The 17,491-nt window shown below is 39.3% G+C and overlaps 1 protein-coding gene across 1 annotated transcript in view; it reads left to right on the forward strand.

Moving 5' to 3' along the window:
• Window positions 1-367: 367 nt before the first annotated feature.
• Window positions 368-17,491, forward strand: part of LOC125228818 (protein sprouty homolog 4) — a 103,034-nt gene continuing 85,910 nt past the window's right edge. The window contains exon 1 of the mRNA XM_048133505.1: window positions 368-561. The gene's annotated coding sequence lies outside the window, so the exon portion shown is untranslated. The remainder of the gene's footprint in view (window positions 562-17,491) is intronic.

Consider the following 17,491-nt stretch of genomic DNA (forward strand, 5'->3'; position numbering starts at 1 on the left):
AGTAAGTTTAGTCAAATACAAAGCTTAGTTTGGGCAGTTTCTAATCACGCTGCAATGCAAGGCATTTGCAAGTGACAAGACGAGCTAGTCTTGACATTAATTTATACCTATAATGTATTTACTTATTTATGGAAATAGATCGTTTAATGACACTATCACTTGTGTTAGTGTTAGCTTAAGTTAGCTAGAGTAACTTTAGCAGAACTGTGACTAGGTAGAGACCAGCCATTTGAAATATCATTTCAATATCTAGGATATAAAAACAGAAATGAGTTTTTTTTACAATTGGTTTAACTCTTCAGTGCATCATTTTAAGTGACCTTGAAGTGTTCATGTTGTTCTGTGAGATTAAGCACTCTTCCTAACCCACGATCCGACACCGATACGATTTGCAAGTGACCTTGATATTTCGTAAATTAAAAGTTTCGTACAACTCACTACGTTCCTCGTCCGTGTTTCAGTCATTAATTGAACGTTGATGAATGGAACGTTTCGGCAGTCATAGTGTCAATTAGCCACTCATGCTGGAATGTTACGAGTTACCGGATGCTGTGACCTTTGGTGGGTACTGAAATTATCTTTTCAGCTGAAGTGAGGTTATGAGTAATTGAATAATAGGTCCAGTCAGCATCAACAGTTATAATATAAAACAATGCCCGAATACTTAAAAGACCGTGATAACTTTTCTGATTTTGATGATCGAGAAAAGCTAAGAAATATCGGGAGCTCGACAAAAACCAAAAAGGCAATCACGGACATCAGGGTCCACATATATCCCGGGCAATAGAAGTAGGTAAGTGTGAATCGCCGTGAATCATTATAAACTATTTCCAAAGAGGATCAAGTATTATAGAGAACTAGCTTTTACCCGCGGCTTCGCCCGCGTAATAAAAGTATTCATTAAGATTTTCATTTGGATCCGTAGGGACCGTAGGTTTCTCTGTAGGTATATTTATCTGCGATTATTTCGATTGCACATAATACTTTTGCATACAATGATTGTAGAAATATTACACATCGACCACAGCGTAGGTAATTCTATATACGCTGGGGAAACCTTTATAAACATCCCACATAGCCCGTATTTCGACACTATGATCGGTGGGTAAAAAGTACTTTTTTCTATTATCCCTTACAATTTTTTACATTTTGCTTATACTTATCGCAAACGTAATCTTCAAGCAAGCAAACAACGATCGTCTTAGAGCACATTGATTGTAAGAGACCGCCGACCGATTATCCGTATCCCTCTAACGATACCCATATTATCCGTATCCGTATCCGTATCGCTATCGCTATCGCTATCGCTATCGCTATCGCTATCGCTATCGCTATCGCTATCCCTATCGCTATCCCTATCGCTATCCCTATCGCTATCCCTATCCACGTTCCCTATCGCTATCCCTATCGCTATCCCTATCCCTATCCCTATCCCTATCCCTATCCCTATCCCTATCCCTATCCCTTATAAAGATGTTTAATGATATAACACTTTAAGTTCTCGCGCTTTGTACACATATTTAAAGTCACATACAGGTCGAACGCGATTAATTAACATTATTTTTACCTTTTTTCCCAACGTTTCGGCCAGGTTGCACTGGCCGTGGTCGCGGAAGACTGACGTCCCAGCAAAATGTCACCGGAGATGTAAACAACACAAAACTACCCGATATTAATTTATATAAATGTTCGGGGTAGACAAATAAATATAATCTACCCGCTTTTAGTTAATGTTTATTTCCCACCATGTTTATTTTAAAGGTAAAAATAATGTTAATTAATCGCGTTCGACCTGTATGTGACTTTAAATATATGTTTAATGATTTCTTATCAAGTGCTAAAATATAAAGTTTCATGGTTTTATCATTTAAAATTAAGAAATCCCATACAAACTTTCAACCTCTTTTTCAACCCCTTAATCCCTTTTTTTCGAAATAAAAAGTAGCCTATGTTCTGTCTCAGGGTCTAAAGATTGTCTGTTCCAAATTTCATCAAAATCGGTTGCGTGGTTTAAGCGGGAAAGCGTAACAGACAGACAGACAGACAGACAGACAGACAGACAGACAGACAGAGTTACTTTCGCATTTATAATATTAGTATGGATTACTGTCAAAGTAAAATATGTAATCACAGTGCATTAGAGTGCCATCTCTCGACACAAGCTTAAAACTTTTAAACCTCAGTTTTGACAATTTGGCCCATATTCTTAGCTTTAGCGCCATCTAGCCGAGCGTCCCCCAAAGGTGTAACGCCATCTAAGCCACCGTACCTATTTCTATATGGTTCTGAGGTACGTTTTTTTTCTTAGACTGTAGCTGTCTATAGGGAGTTACGGATGTCTTTGCTATTACTTAATGCCCGAAAAGTATTGCCATCCTCAAATATTTTCCAAATAAAGTTATATCTCAAAAAATATTCAATTTAGAATATATCTTCAAAAATACCATAGATGTAGAGACGCACACCTATCTTTTTCATTTTTAATAGAGAAAAAATGCTAGCCCTTACCTATACCATGTTTTTCCTGTAACAGGTGGAAGAAATAAATTCAACTGCAGACTGTTCTCCTCAAACCCGCCAACATTTGGCGACATTTAAAATTAGTAGTAGTAGTAATAAAGCAGGATTCTTTACCGTTCTATTTTTTACGGAACCTTTTAAAAATGACTCAGATCACTTACCGTTTCACTTTAGTTATCTTGGCGAAAACCGCCGGCGCCAAGATACTAAAGTTTTAAAAAGGTTCACCGCCTCTTGGTGATAAGGGCTATTCTTTTAACGTATGGCACTGGTAGCCCTCGATCTTATCGCCGGAACTGCGCCGACGCATCCGGCTAAGAACATCGGTTTGGGACCTTTGGACTCACATAAACGTAGCCGCTATGACTTTCTACCTGATTCGAACTTAACAAAAATTTGCTCTAAATACGATGGGGATAAAACGTGGCGTTTTTGTTTGAAAAAACGTCACTTACGCACTCACACACCTATACAATTCATAATATATCGCTTTTAGACTTAAATAACATGACACGTTCACACGTTTCTGTGTTTCTGTGGTAAATAATTGTGCACTACACTTAAGGGTACATTTAAAGGAGTGTAACAGAGAAAGCGCTATTAATATGTATCCATGTCCCACTTCTCGTTTCTGCCTATTTCAAAAAAGTCATATTCGTAGGTGGCGTAGACGTGTTTTAATACTTTAATGGCTAAAATGAACCTGACCAAATAATACGTTGTTTTAGTACATATAGACGACCGGTCTGGCTTAGTTGGTAGTGACCCTGCCTGCTAAGCCGCGGTCCCGGGTTCGAATCCCGGTAAGGGCATTTATTTAAGTGATGAGCACAGATATTTGTTCCTGAGTCATGGATGTTTTCTATGTATATAAGTATGTATTTATCTATTTAAGTATGTATATCGTCGCTTAGCACCCATAGTACAAGCTTTGCTTAGTTTGGGCCTAAGTTGATCTGTGTAAGGTGTCCCCAGTATTTATTTATTTATTTATTTATACGTAATAGGTAAGAATTTTCAAACATGTTTTTAACTTCAGCGCATTGCGCCTGTTTTGTCCCTCACGCTCACACTTGTTCTACAGTATGTCTATTTCTGTTTCTTAAGTCTATGCTATCACTATATCTGTACCTAGAGTGCCTAGAGCGTGTCCTAAATATTTAGTTATCGAGGTCGTTCATCTGCCCCCACTGGTGGTGAGTTGAATGGGGACTGATAACGTTATCAACCATTAAGTTAAAGGTGACAAGTAATTGCTGTTTCTAGATATAATTTAGTGGACAGATGACCTCTTAAAATTAGCTTGTAGTACGTGTTATCGGGGAAGGTATTATCTACAAATAAAGTACGATGCGATGCATTGGGATAACTTCAAATGCAGGGAAATATTTTTCCCCTCACTAGCTCGGAAACACGTGTTTTGTCATTTAATACCAGCGGGTAAAAACGCATTGTATACACTAGTGGGTAAAGTAATTTGACCTTGAATAAAGTCAAATTAAAATTGATAAAAGTAGATGAATCTAGTAATAAAGATGATTTACCACAGTGGCGGCGCGTGAATATATTTGGAAGGCAACACAGAGCAAAAAAAAAAATCGGCCAAGAGCGTGTCGGGCCACGCTCAGTGTAGGGTTCCGTAGTTTTCCGTATTTTTCTCAAAAACTACTGAACCTATCAAGTTCAAAACAATTTTCCTAGAAAGTCTTTATAAAGTTCTACTTTTGTGATTTTTATCATATTTTTTAAACATATGGTTCAAAAGTTATAGGGGGGGGGGACACACTTTTTTTTCCTTTAGGAGCGATTATTTCCGAAAATATTAATATTATCAAAAAACGATCTTAGTAAACCCTTATTCATTTTTAAATACCTATCCAACAATATATTACACGTTGGGGTTGGAATGAAAAAAAAAAATCAGTCCCCACTTGACATGTAAGGGGGGTACCCTAACAAAACCTTTTTTCCTTTTTTTATTTTACCACTTTGTCGGCGTGATTGATATACATATTGGTACCAAATTTCAGCTTTCTAGTGCTAACGGTTACTGAGATTATCCGCGGACGGACGGACAGACAGACATGGCGAAACTGTAAGGGTTCCTAGTTGACTACGGAACCCTAAAAAACGCAACCTACCTTAATATTAGGTACTTTAGGCGCCCATCCAAGTGCATTTATCATACAGTCCGCTATGAAAGCGCTTAAAAAGCCATCTCTCCGCTTATAACTTATCTTTAACTCTGGACGATCACGGCCTCGCGTGACAATACATTTCTTTATTTCGAATGTTTGCGTCGAAAAACGTGTTGATTCATTTAGTAAGTAATCTATTATACAACAGTCAAAATGAATTAACACTGCCATTACTAAACAAACCAAAGAAAGTCCTAACAATCTCTTAAAAACAGGTAGTATCTAACCTTGAAACTCTGGCTTGCACTGTCACTAAAACACGACACCGAAACACTCCAAATCATTTAAATTTCACTGATATATTGCACGTAATGAGCAAGTTAATAAAAAAAACTGAGAGAATAACACAAAACATTTGAAAGCACACGAAGCCTCGGTAACAAGCAGGACGCAAGTCTTGCAGTGATATTATTCCAATTTCACCCACGAATTTAAAAACCTTTTCATACAAACAAAGTATATCTGAAAAAACGTTCATTATCACATTACTAAACTTAAATTAAATAAAATTCTCGGTTATTTAATAGAAACTATCAATATTTAAAGGCTTTTATTGAAAATAAATATAAGTTACAAAACACAATCAAATTTTACCCATTAATACATTTATAATTTTAGTATGGCAATATTTAGCATGCAATTATTACACTGTAATATCAATCTTATTTGTTTTACTCGAAGCTTTAAATTCAAATGAACAAGTGCGAGCAATCGAATGTTGTGCGCTTGGCTGTCTATGTGTTCGCAAATGGCGGTCACCCTTCTCTGTCATCTCAATCCTGCTATGAGTAGAGTAAAAGAGATAGTTGCGCCCAAATTACGTACATAGGAGTTCGCGATAGGCAAACACTCACACGCGCGGACTTTGTGAATGTGTATGTGCGTGTTTTCAAATATAAACCTTATAACGCATTGTTTACGGTTTTTATTCAAATGAATAACTCGATAAGAAGCCGAGTTGCTTTGGAGTTTAGTTGAGCGGGCTGTCTTTATCAGCGTGTGCGTGATTTTTGTATCTGTGTGGAGTGACCATGAATGAATATGAAAGCTTAGGCATAAGTAGCTTCACTTCGCGTTCGCGCGCCCGATAATTTTAGGTACATATTTGAATTTAAGCAAATGGTGTTATTATTTGTGAGGCAATACGTAATGTTTTAATTTTAACTATTATAAGTATATTTTTTTATTTCAATGGTGGTTTGTAACTTTGGTATTTGTTGCGGAACATCTAGGGCAACTCGGTGGGAATTGGATTGTATGAGCGCGCCGCCACTGGTACCTTGCCATTGTTTCCCTGTGGCGGATAGCAAGTAGTACCTATAACGATGAACGCGACTAAATATAGATAGTTTTTGTTATTACCAGGACCGTTAAAAGGAACTAAGTATGTAGTCCTTTTATTTCATCCCATTGAGTGTATGTAAATACTCGTAGGTGTTGTGTTGCGTCCCTCACGGCGCCCATATCTATAGAAAATACTATATCTTCATGCTAGTCGCATTGGTCGCACAGAATCGTCAACGTATAAAATGCGACGAATTAAACGGATAAATGATAGCGTAGCTTGTGTAGGGCGGAAGCGGAGGCGAGCCCACGTGGCATCCTACTGTTGCGATTGCCCAGCGCTGGCGAGACTAGGGACTCCCTAAACTAGGCTTGTGTAGGACATGTACTAATAGTACAAAAGACACGATTCCCTGCACTGTACTAGACCGAACTACTCCCAAATGATTCTGGTCTCTAGTACATTTAGTACACACACACGCGCAACAGAATAGGAGCGAAAGGAGCGAAGAGCCGAGGAGTGACAATGACAGCAAAGCGATCCGACCGAAACCGATCGAGAGCGCGCGAAAACGGCCGATCAGCTCTCGGCTAGTACGAGCGAGCGTTACTGTACGTCATATGCACAATTTGTCTTTCGCTGTCTCGGTGTACTACTGTCCTAAATATCCTAAAAGAACGAACTAGTACACTTCGGAGATCGTACTAGTTGGGAGCGATCTTTTCAGTGAACGAGCAGGCACAACTCTACCCTAAACCATGAAACATGTTACGGCTCAACCACGACATTGGTCTAAGCGCGACAGCGGTGAGCGGCACATATACATTGGAGCGAGACACAGCGATGGGACTTTTCATTCGCACGTATGGCTGCCGCTCACCGCTGTCGCGCTTAGACCAATGTCGTGGCTGGGCCGTTGCAAGGAAAGGAGACTCCGCCATTAGAGAGGCTAGTTGTTCAGGGAAAAGTGGGCGGTACAAGACCCAGCCAGACTGTGGCCCTCAATGCGATAGACAGACCACGTGAGGGCTCGCACCAGGTCTCCCTTAAGACGCTACAGGGGCGAAAATGCTAAGATGGAAAGGAGCCCCCCTTTCAATTTGGGAATTTTAGTTAAATATACTAGTGTTATTAACTAGATTTATCGAAAAAAAATTGTCCATTAAGAGTAACTCAGTTAAAAGATATTGCGAAAAAATCTTTAAAATCGAGGTTCCGATCTCGACTGTTTCCTCCTTCAAAACTGAATCGATCGGAACGAAATTTGAGAATCTGAATAACAATGAAATAATCTGTGTCGGACCGTTTAGTTTTTTTGCTAATTGGTACCAACCTTGAGTATCACACCTTTTTTTACGCCATAATCAAAAAGGTAGTTATGGAAAATTTTGATTGGCTCTAGCGTCTTTAAAAATAAAAAAATCAAAACGGTCCGACAAAGATAAAAATAATAATAATCTGTGTTCAAAAAATCTTCAAAAACCTGGGAGGAAATAGTCGAGAGCGTTTGTATGGAAAATTGACCCCTCCTGTATCGTCTTAAATCTGTGCGTGCGGAACAGTACAAATAGAGCAATATGGCGGGAAACCATTAAAAAGGCAGCCCAACGATGACCACAACTACTCTGACAAGAGACAGATGACAATGAAGAAGAAGAAACCATAAAACGATGTATATATATGTGTGTTGATATACTTATTGGAGCTTAGTTTTACAGCAGTAGTGACAAGAATGGCAATCGCTTACGCTCCGAAGCTCACGAAAAAAACTGATTTTTTATCAGATACCGATTGGGCATGCGCCCGAGGATCGCGGCAAAGCAATAAGATGGTTACGATCGTTATTTTGGTGGGTTTTTGAAAATAACGATGATTACCATACAACCACGAACCATGGTCAAATAGCAGATACCGTACTCCCGTGTGGCATACCTCTGGACTGAAGAAGATCAAAGTAATAACGGTCGGAATAATAGTCGAACGATGCTCGATATTAAGACTATTCAGGGTACCCAAAGCGCGCTCCTGACGCCGAAGACAATCGACAATGACTATCGTTGACGCTACAGTCTGGCTCTGTCACGCCACTCTGAATATAGATTAGTCCCATTTTTACCAGAACCCAGTTCTGATGATGGAATCCTGAAGAAATCGAGGTAACTCCTCAAATCTTAAAGGCATATATTATGGTGATTTTTGTGTTTTTATAAGAACAGCATGCATTTACGTTCAGAACAGTGACATTTGGTACAGTGGAAGTGCTGATGATGATTAGAACGGAACTCCTCAAATCTGAACGGTACGCTTATAGTGACTTTGGTATTTTTATAAGAACAGCATGCATTTACGTTCAGAAGAGTGACATTTAGTGATGGTGATGGATGATGATGACCAGAACAGAACTCCCCAAATCTGAACGGCACACTTGTAGTGACTTTGGTATTTTTGTAAGAACAGCGTGCATTTACGTTCAGACAGGGGCGGCTCACTCCGCGATCCTTTCGCCGCGCTACAAGTACATGCCGGCGGCCGCGAGTTCGCGGCCCATTCAGTGGCGACGACCTTCGCGCGGCGCAATAGAATTCAATGTCGTCTGCACGCGTGCGGTCCGTTTGTTAATGTAGGTAAGAATTTAGAATGGCGGCGTTTTGTGAACATCAAAGGAGTGAGCCTTCTGTACTTGTACTATTATATATTCTGTGGTTCAGAACAGTAACATTTGGTGCAGTGGATGATCATCAGAACGGAACTTCTCAACGACGCACAGCTCATGTTAGGAGATTTTTTTTCTTCGTTATGTTCATATACGTTATATGTGTTGTAGTATGTTGGGGTTTCGCGCATTCAATTCACAGAACATTCGCAATTACCTTTCACCAGAACAACAAAAGCAGTGGTTTCTTCTTAAAAATTGTTCTTTTGAGCTCTCTATCCCACTTCTGTATGGTAATGCAACAGAGACAGTTGAGTTTCGTTTATTAACGAATCATTAACGATTGGCATCTTGTCTACACACAATGAGGTGCCAGTTAAGCTGGCCAGACTGAACATTTGACTCAAACACTGCTAAGTCGACAATACTGGAGGTGCCCACACGAAGGCGCAGAATGCCGTCCGGCCCACGAACGCTTGCATAAGCATTAGTAATTCGATTCATGGCTAATTGCGACTGCAGACGAACCGTTTTGCAACGTTCGCGTTGAGATGACAATTGCAATTAGCAATCTACACAAAAAAAGGAGGCGGTGCACGTTTAGCAGATCTTCGACATAAAAAAAAATATTCATTTACTTAATCATTATTACATACAAGAAAAATCTTACTGTGCCAAAAAGCGGACTAATGTTAATGTATTCTCTATCAGTTAACCTCGACTGTAATCAGAAAGATTGTGAGCGCTGCTACAATTCCAACAGTAAAACCAAAACAAATAAAATATGAAAAAAAATGCTAATGTAAACATCCATATTACACTTAATATTATAAATGGGAAAGTGTATGTCTGTTTGTTTGTCCGTCTTTCACGGCAAAACGGATCGACGAATTGACGTGATTTTTTAAGTGGAGTTAGTGGAAGGGATGGAGAGTGACATATTAGGCTACTATTGGTCTCTTTCTAACCCCCCCCCCCTTCCCTAAAATTGGGGGTGGAAGTGTGTAGGGAAATTTAACGCTTGCAAAGCCACGGGAAAAAGCTAGTATTCATATAATATCAGTATTTACTTATGTCTTTTTCTACCTTTAGTACCACTAGACGCAAAACGTTATACGGACTGTGATAGGCACCAAAAACTATTGTTCGCCGCAATATTCCCAAGTGCTACTGTTATGTATATGGTGTTTCGGAGCATGTAACAGTTTCAACGTCAATACTGTATTGCAACTTGCACTAGTGTACGGTGCAACCATAGAGGAATAAGTAATGGAAGAGTTGTAACTCCATACATCAGTAAATGCGAGTTATTTGTATATTCATATTCATCTTGGTACAACGTACAAAACAGTACGACGGAGAAGCATATATATGTTCTAAGGTATTCATTGTATCAATTTCTTTTTACGCATTTTTTTAAAATACTACGTCGGTGGCAAACAAGCATACGGTCCGCAAGGTGGAAAGCGGTCACCGCAACCTATGGACGCCTGCAACTCAAGGAGTGTCACATGCGCGTTGCCAACCCGTTAGAAACTTGTACACTCCTTTTTGCTGTGTTAAGTACATTTTCTAGTGTTAGTGTCAAACTAATCTTAATGTACCTTACTGCATTAGAGTAATTCCGAAAGTCGTCTAATTTCGAAAGTTGTACAAGAATCACCATTATTTCCCTCATATCAAGATTCCCCTTTCTGAATTACCAGAGCATTTCTGTCATTTGGAATTACCCTAATGCACCTTACTACTGAAAGCTCAAATTATGACTAACGAAAAAGTCGACAAAACCTAGGCTTTTTTAATGCGGCCTGATACCAGAATTTGATAACCCGGGTCAGATACCAGAATGTGATAATAATAAGGAACACACCCACAATGTTTAATTTATTTCATTTAAATCAATATAGGTATACACTATTTTTACGATTATTTGCTAATAACCAGCATACTATTTCCATTCTAGTTCTATAAACTTTCCAATAATACTATAACGTTGGCAATAATCCGAATGAAGTATGCCATCGCCTACGTCCCTAAGTTTCGTAACTCTGTACCCATAGTCGTTCGCCTCTGGGTCCAAATGTTCAGCCCACGGCGTGGGCAGGTGGAAAGCCAAGTTATGCAACTTCGGAATATGGCACGGGCCTTATTGGATGCGAAAGTTGACGTACGCCCTTCGATATGTGCGTTACATCTAGGGTTTGCAATCCGGATATTCGAATATCCGAATTATTCGAATATCCGCCAATATTTTTATCCGAAAATATTCGAATAATCCAAGTGAAATTATCCGGATAAACGGATAATTTCTATAAACATTATTTTTTATTTATAAGTAATATATTTAATAGATAGACGTCACTGAAACCAATTTCGATCAATTCTTAATACGGACAATGTTATTGCTAACAAGTCAACACCTATTTATCTTCAAAATCAAACTAATATTTACAAAACAAAGAAAGCATTCGTGGACAAGAAGTAAGCAGAATGCCTCACCCCACGCACTCAGTTCTTATCAAATATTCGATTAATTGGATGATTTAAAAAAACAGAAAAACGTTCAAGTATTATTTTTAATATGAAAACGTTACCCCAACCTACTTTCATTACTGCTAATAGCTAACGTGAAGTTTAATCGCGTATAACTACATATTAAACTGACCTCCAACGTTTCAAGGACGGCGTTGTCCCCGTGGTCTCGGAGAAGACTGGCTTGAAATGACATCAACACCTTCTGACAGCCGCGCGAGTTTTTCGAACTACCCGCACTTGGTTTTGATTATCAACTTGAACTGTTTGCGCACTAGGGATGTTACTCTGTCGACATACAACACTGACGATATTCGATTTAACGACTGTCGATATTATTTTCGGCTTACACTTATTAATGACAGGATTCCATGTGGATGAGATCCTAAAACCTTCGTCCCGATTGAAATTGCGATGTTTTTTGATTTCAATGGCTTCACGCACTTTTCTACTGTAGAAATGGCGTTCCGTGGAAAGGACTTTAGGGTCATGTAGTTCGATCCAGTGGTTTGGCCCTGACTCTAACAAATGTTCAGCCACGGCAGACTTGTTGACCTGACGATTTTTCACAGCCGCGATGTGCTCCTTTACTCTTTCTTCTATGGTGCGCTTAGTTTCTCCAATTTAGGAGCTACCACAACTGCAATCAGTTTTATAAACGCCAGGTGATTGAAACGGTATAACGTCCTTAGGTGATCTTAGGCTTCCTGCAACTTTGGATAATGGCGTGTACACCGTCTTTATAGAGTACTTTCCAAGTACTGTACCAACCTTATCCGTCACACCTTTAACATACGGCAGAAATGCCGGTTGTCTGGACACCTCAGGACGTTTCCCCCTTGCCTTCCGTCTAGGTTGCCACTTTTTATTCTTGTACCCGTTCCTTCTAAGCACCCCCTGAATATGTGACAACTCATCCTTCAAATATTCAGGGTCACACAGATCATACGCTCTATTCACCAGCGATGAGACAACTGCAGGTGGCGCGGGTGGTGGTGAGAAAGGGCATTCAAATACCTGTCAGTGTGCGTAGGCTTTCTGTAAACAGTGTGAGTTAGGGTTCCGTCCATTCGACCAATCACTTTCACGTCTAAGAATGGCAAACTGCGCTGTGATTCTAATTCGTACGTAAACTTAGTCCTTGGATGAATAGAATTAAGATATTGGAGAAGTTGCTCCACCTCCTGCTTACCACCCTTCATAATACAGAAAACATCATCCACATATCGCTTCCACAACTTCACTGCCCAAGGCTGCAGATCTACACTGGCCTCGATATGCTCCATCCAGATGTTTGCCAGAACCGGTGCCACAGGACTACCCATGGCAACCCCATCAATCTGGAGGTAATGTTTTCCGCGATACAAAAAGTAGCTCCCTTCCAAGCAGTTCCTCAGCAGCACCATTATTGTCTCCGACATGCCACTATCGCTCAGTTTCCTTCTGACAACTTCTAGACATTCTTTAACGGGAACATTGGTACAGTACTTGGAAAGTACTCTATAAAGATGGTGTACACGCCATTATCCAAAGTTGCAGGAAGCCTAAGATCACCTAAGGACGTTATACCGTTTCAATCACCTGGCGTTTATAAAATTGATTGCAGTTGTGGTAGCTCCTACATTGGAGAAACTAAGCGCACCATAGAAGAAAGGGTAAAGGAGCACATCGCGGCTGTGAAAAATCGTCAGGTCAACAAGTCTGCCGTGGCTGAACATTTGTTAGAGTCAGGGCCAAACCACTGGATCGAACTACATGACCCTAAAGTCCTTTCCACGGAACGCCATTTCTACAGTAGAAAAGTGCGTGAAGCCATTGAAATCAAAAAACATCGCAATTTCAATCGGGACGAAGGTTTTAGGATCTCATCCACATGGAATCCTGTCATTAATAAGTGTAAGCCGAAAATAATATCGACAGTCGTTAAATCGAATATCGTCAGTGTTATATGTCGACAGAGTAACATCCCTAGTGCGCAAACAGTTCAAGTTGATAATCAAAACCAAGTGCGGGTAGCTCGAAAAACTCGCGCGGCTGTCAGAAGGTGTTGATGTCATTTCAAGCCAGTCTTCTCCGAGACCACGGGGACAACGCCGTCCTTGAAACGTTGGAGGTCAGTTTAATATGTAGTTATACGCGATTAAGTCCCGGTTTTAAAAAATAATTATGTGTAATAATCGTGAAAGTTTAAATCAGTGTAACGTGAAGTTATCTGTAAAACCGTACTTAATAAGGGAGATTTATATTATACCTAGATTTCCTGGTCCCTTGTTTTTTTGAAATTAAAATTTAGCGCCTCACTCCGAATTTAGCTGTTATCAGTTCCATGGCAATTTAGTACGCCAGAATTCCCTCCACTTCACTAAGAAATATAAGGCATTTTCCTTTTAAGTCCTTAGTTACATTCATACACAAAAATCGGTCTAATTACTACTTATACTTTGAAATCTTAGTCGATCTACTGATCAGCTTGGAAACTAAAACCCATCAAATTGCTGCCGAGCAATTTGAGGCGTTTTGGATTTGAATATTTAAATAAGTTCGCCTTTGTACCTCCTCCTTCTTCATTTTTTAAAATTTTATGTCTTGTATATTTTATGTTGGTGGTACAATACTTATTTATCGCCTCTCCCCTTCCATTGGTACTTTGGTACCAGCCACTGTGCAACTAAGGTCTAAAATGATCCACACCTGGATAGGAAGTATCTTCGACTAATTGGTCTTCCCTTTTTTTGGTTATTCTGTTTTGAAGGAGTACCTATGCTGTTGCTTATTCCTGTTCTAAGACCCTAACCAGGACGCTTTTGTTTAGAGCCTACGAAAAGAGTTTTCAACTTTTTATATTAAGTATCCGATCCGGTCCAAGATGGCATCTGGTATGGGCGTAGGCATTTATGCAAATGACTAGTGACTACAGTGGTAGTATCAGCATGGGTAGAGATGGGTAGGGGTGAGTAAATACTGAGTATTTACCCGTAATTTACTCAAAGCACCGAGTAAATACTCGTATTTACTCATTTGGGTGAGTAGAAACTGTTACTTAAAAATAATATAAAAAATGAGATTTAAGTACTTAGTCGTGTTTATTTTAACTGTGTGGACATGTTTAAATGATATTTATATTATTAGAAGCTTATGGGAGTCTTAGTTTGTCGAAAAAGAGGTAATCATTGTGAGAAAAAATAGTGATAATGTTTAGCTAGCAGTTTCGTTTTAAAAAAGCAGGTATTTACAGTAAAAGTATGAGACTTAAATTAAATTGATGTTCTTTATAACGGCATGACGTTCGGAAGTGATTGTTAATGTGGCACTTACGACCTTTTATTAAGGGTTTTCTAAAGAACACTCAAAAATGGCTCTGCTGATGACGTTTAAAGTACTAGTTTTGTATTTTGTATTATATGGGCAATAATTTGACGGTTTCTGGATATTTTTCCAACAACGAATTCGAAAGTTATAAAGGTATAAACATTATTTTGGCCTTAATTATCGTTTTATTCCAAAACTGTTCATATTATTAAAAAACTTTTTTAGAAACATTCTATTTATTTTTAAAGACCTATCAGATGATGTATAACATACTGGTAATTTCTGAATTTTATTTTTGTAAAAAATAGTTACATGTATGGAGAGCACATCTTTAAAATAAAATTCATATAAATTTGATTACTTAACTTAGTAGCCGATAACAAAATACACCAATATTTCTAATTTGTATTTCCATTTCAGCACGCTAAATAGTTTATACCCACCAATTTGAGTAAAAACGAGTAAATACGGGTATTTTGAGTAAATACTGAGTATTTACTCGATATTTACTCTTGAGTATTTACTCACTACCCATCTCTAAGCATGGGCAATTATGCCACTGTCTTTTAAGCCGAGACATACGCAATAATTACCTGTGTACATAAGAATATAGTTAGACAAACCCAAGGAAAGAATATCTATATACTCAGCGACAGTCAGGCGGCACTCAAAGCCTTCACATCGCCCAGAGGTGACTCTTGACTGGTATTAAACGGCATCCAAGCTCTTAACAAGCTTGGAAGGCAAAACAAGATGCAACTGGTATGGATACCGGGGCACGAAGGCTTCATTGGCAATGAAAATGCTGATGAACTTGCCAAGGCCAGGTCTGAAGACAACGTCACAAGGAACCATTAAAACGGCTATGAAGGACCATACAAAGGCTTATCACCAAAAAGAGTGGGAAAAGGGTAGGTCTGAAGCATTAAAGCTCTTTATGCGGAGGGTAGAATCTGGATGGAGCAAAAAGCTAGGAAAGCTAGGCAAAAGACAACTCCAAATTATAACGGGGGTGTTCACAGGCCATTACGGGATCAAAGGAATGTTGGCCAAGATGGGACACCCTGACTACACAGATTGTCGCATGTGCGGCGAAGAGGAAGAGACCGTCAGACATCTAATGTGTGAATGTCACGCCCTCGCCAGACAAAGAATGAAGAACTTTGGAGCAGGCTACCTAGTACCAAAGGACATCAGAGAGCTACCCATGAGCCTCATCATCCGATACGTGGGGATGGTCGAGAAGCTCCTGAATAGCTGAAGGATCTTAAGATCTAAGGGGGTAATTGTACAAAAGATCCCGATGGGTCGAAGTGTATCCGGAAGGGCCCCGCAGATTTAAGATAAGATGAGTATCCGATCCGATCGAGCGAAGGACCGACTCCTATACATTCTCGAAATCATTCAAGGCGCCATCTTTGATTTTTGCCTTTGACATCCTTCCTATCCTATATCCGATATCGGAACGGATAATATGACAACGCTGTATCGCCTATAACCATCATCATATCCAATGATGTTGTCTCACGTTCCACTCTACACAAGCCATCCTCTCTACCATCCATTTCCAAGGTAAAGGTGTTGTCAGAAAAACTTCTCGTTATACCTAACACCTAACTAATCACTACTACTAACTGTCTTATATCGACAGCTCACTATCTGATTGCAAGATTCTAGTCATAGAACTAAAGATAGAGAGCTAGGTGTGTTTTAATTTCTACAGTTTGCTGATTTACGCAAAAAATAAATAAAAATGTAGGTAAATTTTGCATTATGGCGCTCATCTATCTCAGCCGTTATCAATTCCACGCTTATACGCACCTGTAACATTAATTTTGTTCCATTTAATAAATTATCCGAAATTATCCGAATTATTCGAATATTCGAATAATAAAAATTGTATTATCCGAATTATTCGAATATTAAAAATCCGTCGGATAATGCAAACTCTAGTTACATCCTGTTGGTATTTGGTGTTGTGAAAATAGGCTACGCGCGATGCAAGTAGACAGTTACTTATCTACACTCGAACGGCGATTGCAAAGTCTAACGCCGTGGCTTAGGCGACGGCGATGCGACGCATACGAAATGAAACCTTATCGATATGGAAGTATGAGACGCGACGGCGACGGTCACGCGACGGTCGCGACGCAAGACACGGCGTAAAGCATGGCACACTTCATCCGATTCCAATGACGTTCGGTTTTACAGATGCATCCCGCTCAAACTTCTGAAACACGTGAACATCGGATGCAGAGTGCCATACTTTTGTTTTTAACTCCCAACGCAAAAACGACGGGGTGTTATAAGTTTGACGTGTCTGTCTGTCTTGTGTGTCTATCTGTGGCATCGTAGCTCCCGAACGGATGAACCGATTTCGATTTAGTTTTTTTTTGTTTGAAAGCTGAATTAGTCGGGAGTGTTCTTTGCCATGTTTCATGAAAATCGGCCCATTATGTCAGAGGTTGTTTCAAAATTTTAATTTTGTGCTTAGGTTATGTATAAACTCATTCGTCGTGAAGGTACGCACGATTAGCAATGTGCCAAAGAGAACTTTTAAAAATTATAAAGAATTAAGAAGAAGAATTTTCTCTGCATATTTATTGACAACCCTTGACAGTCACTTTCGTTTTCTACAAGAACTGATGTAAATATTAGCTAGGTACAGTCAGCTACAGAGAAAACTAGACCCCCTAGCATACAAGAGTAGATGCCAGGGGGTCTACTTTCTTCTGCAGCTGTTGTACCTAAATGTCAATCGTTTGAAATAAAAGCATTCAGAATTTTTTTATAAAAGTTTTCTTATAAATCAGTGTTCGTTATGTGCAGGTAAACAGGAACATCTCACAAACCTCAAATTGCGTTGAATTAGTTCAAAGGTCATTTTATAAGAACATAATGTAACTGATTTTGAGGTTTACATTCAATAAATTCTACTACAATACTCGTTATGACGCAGTCATCACAGCTCAAATCCAGTTCAAGAGTCATAAA

The sequence above is a fragment of the Leguminivora glycinivorella genome, chromosome 8 (assembly GCF_023078275.1).
Source record: "Leguminivora glycinivorella isolate SPB_JAAS2020 chromosome 8, LegGlyc_1.1, whole genome shotgun sequence".
NCBI lineage: Eukaryota > Metazoa > Arthropoda > Insecta > Lepidoptera > Tortricidae > Leguminivora > Leguminivora glycinivorella.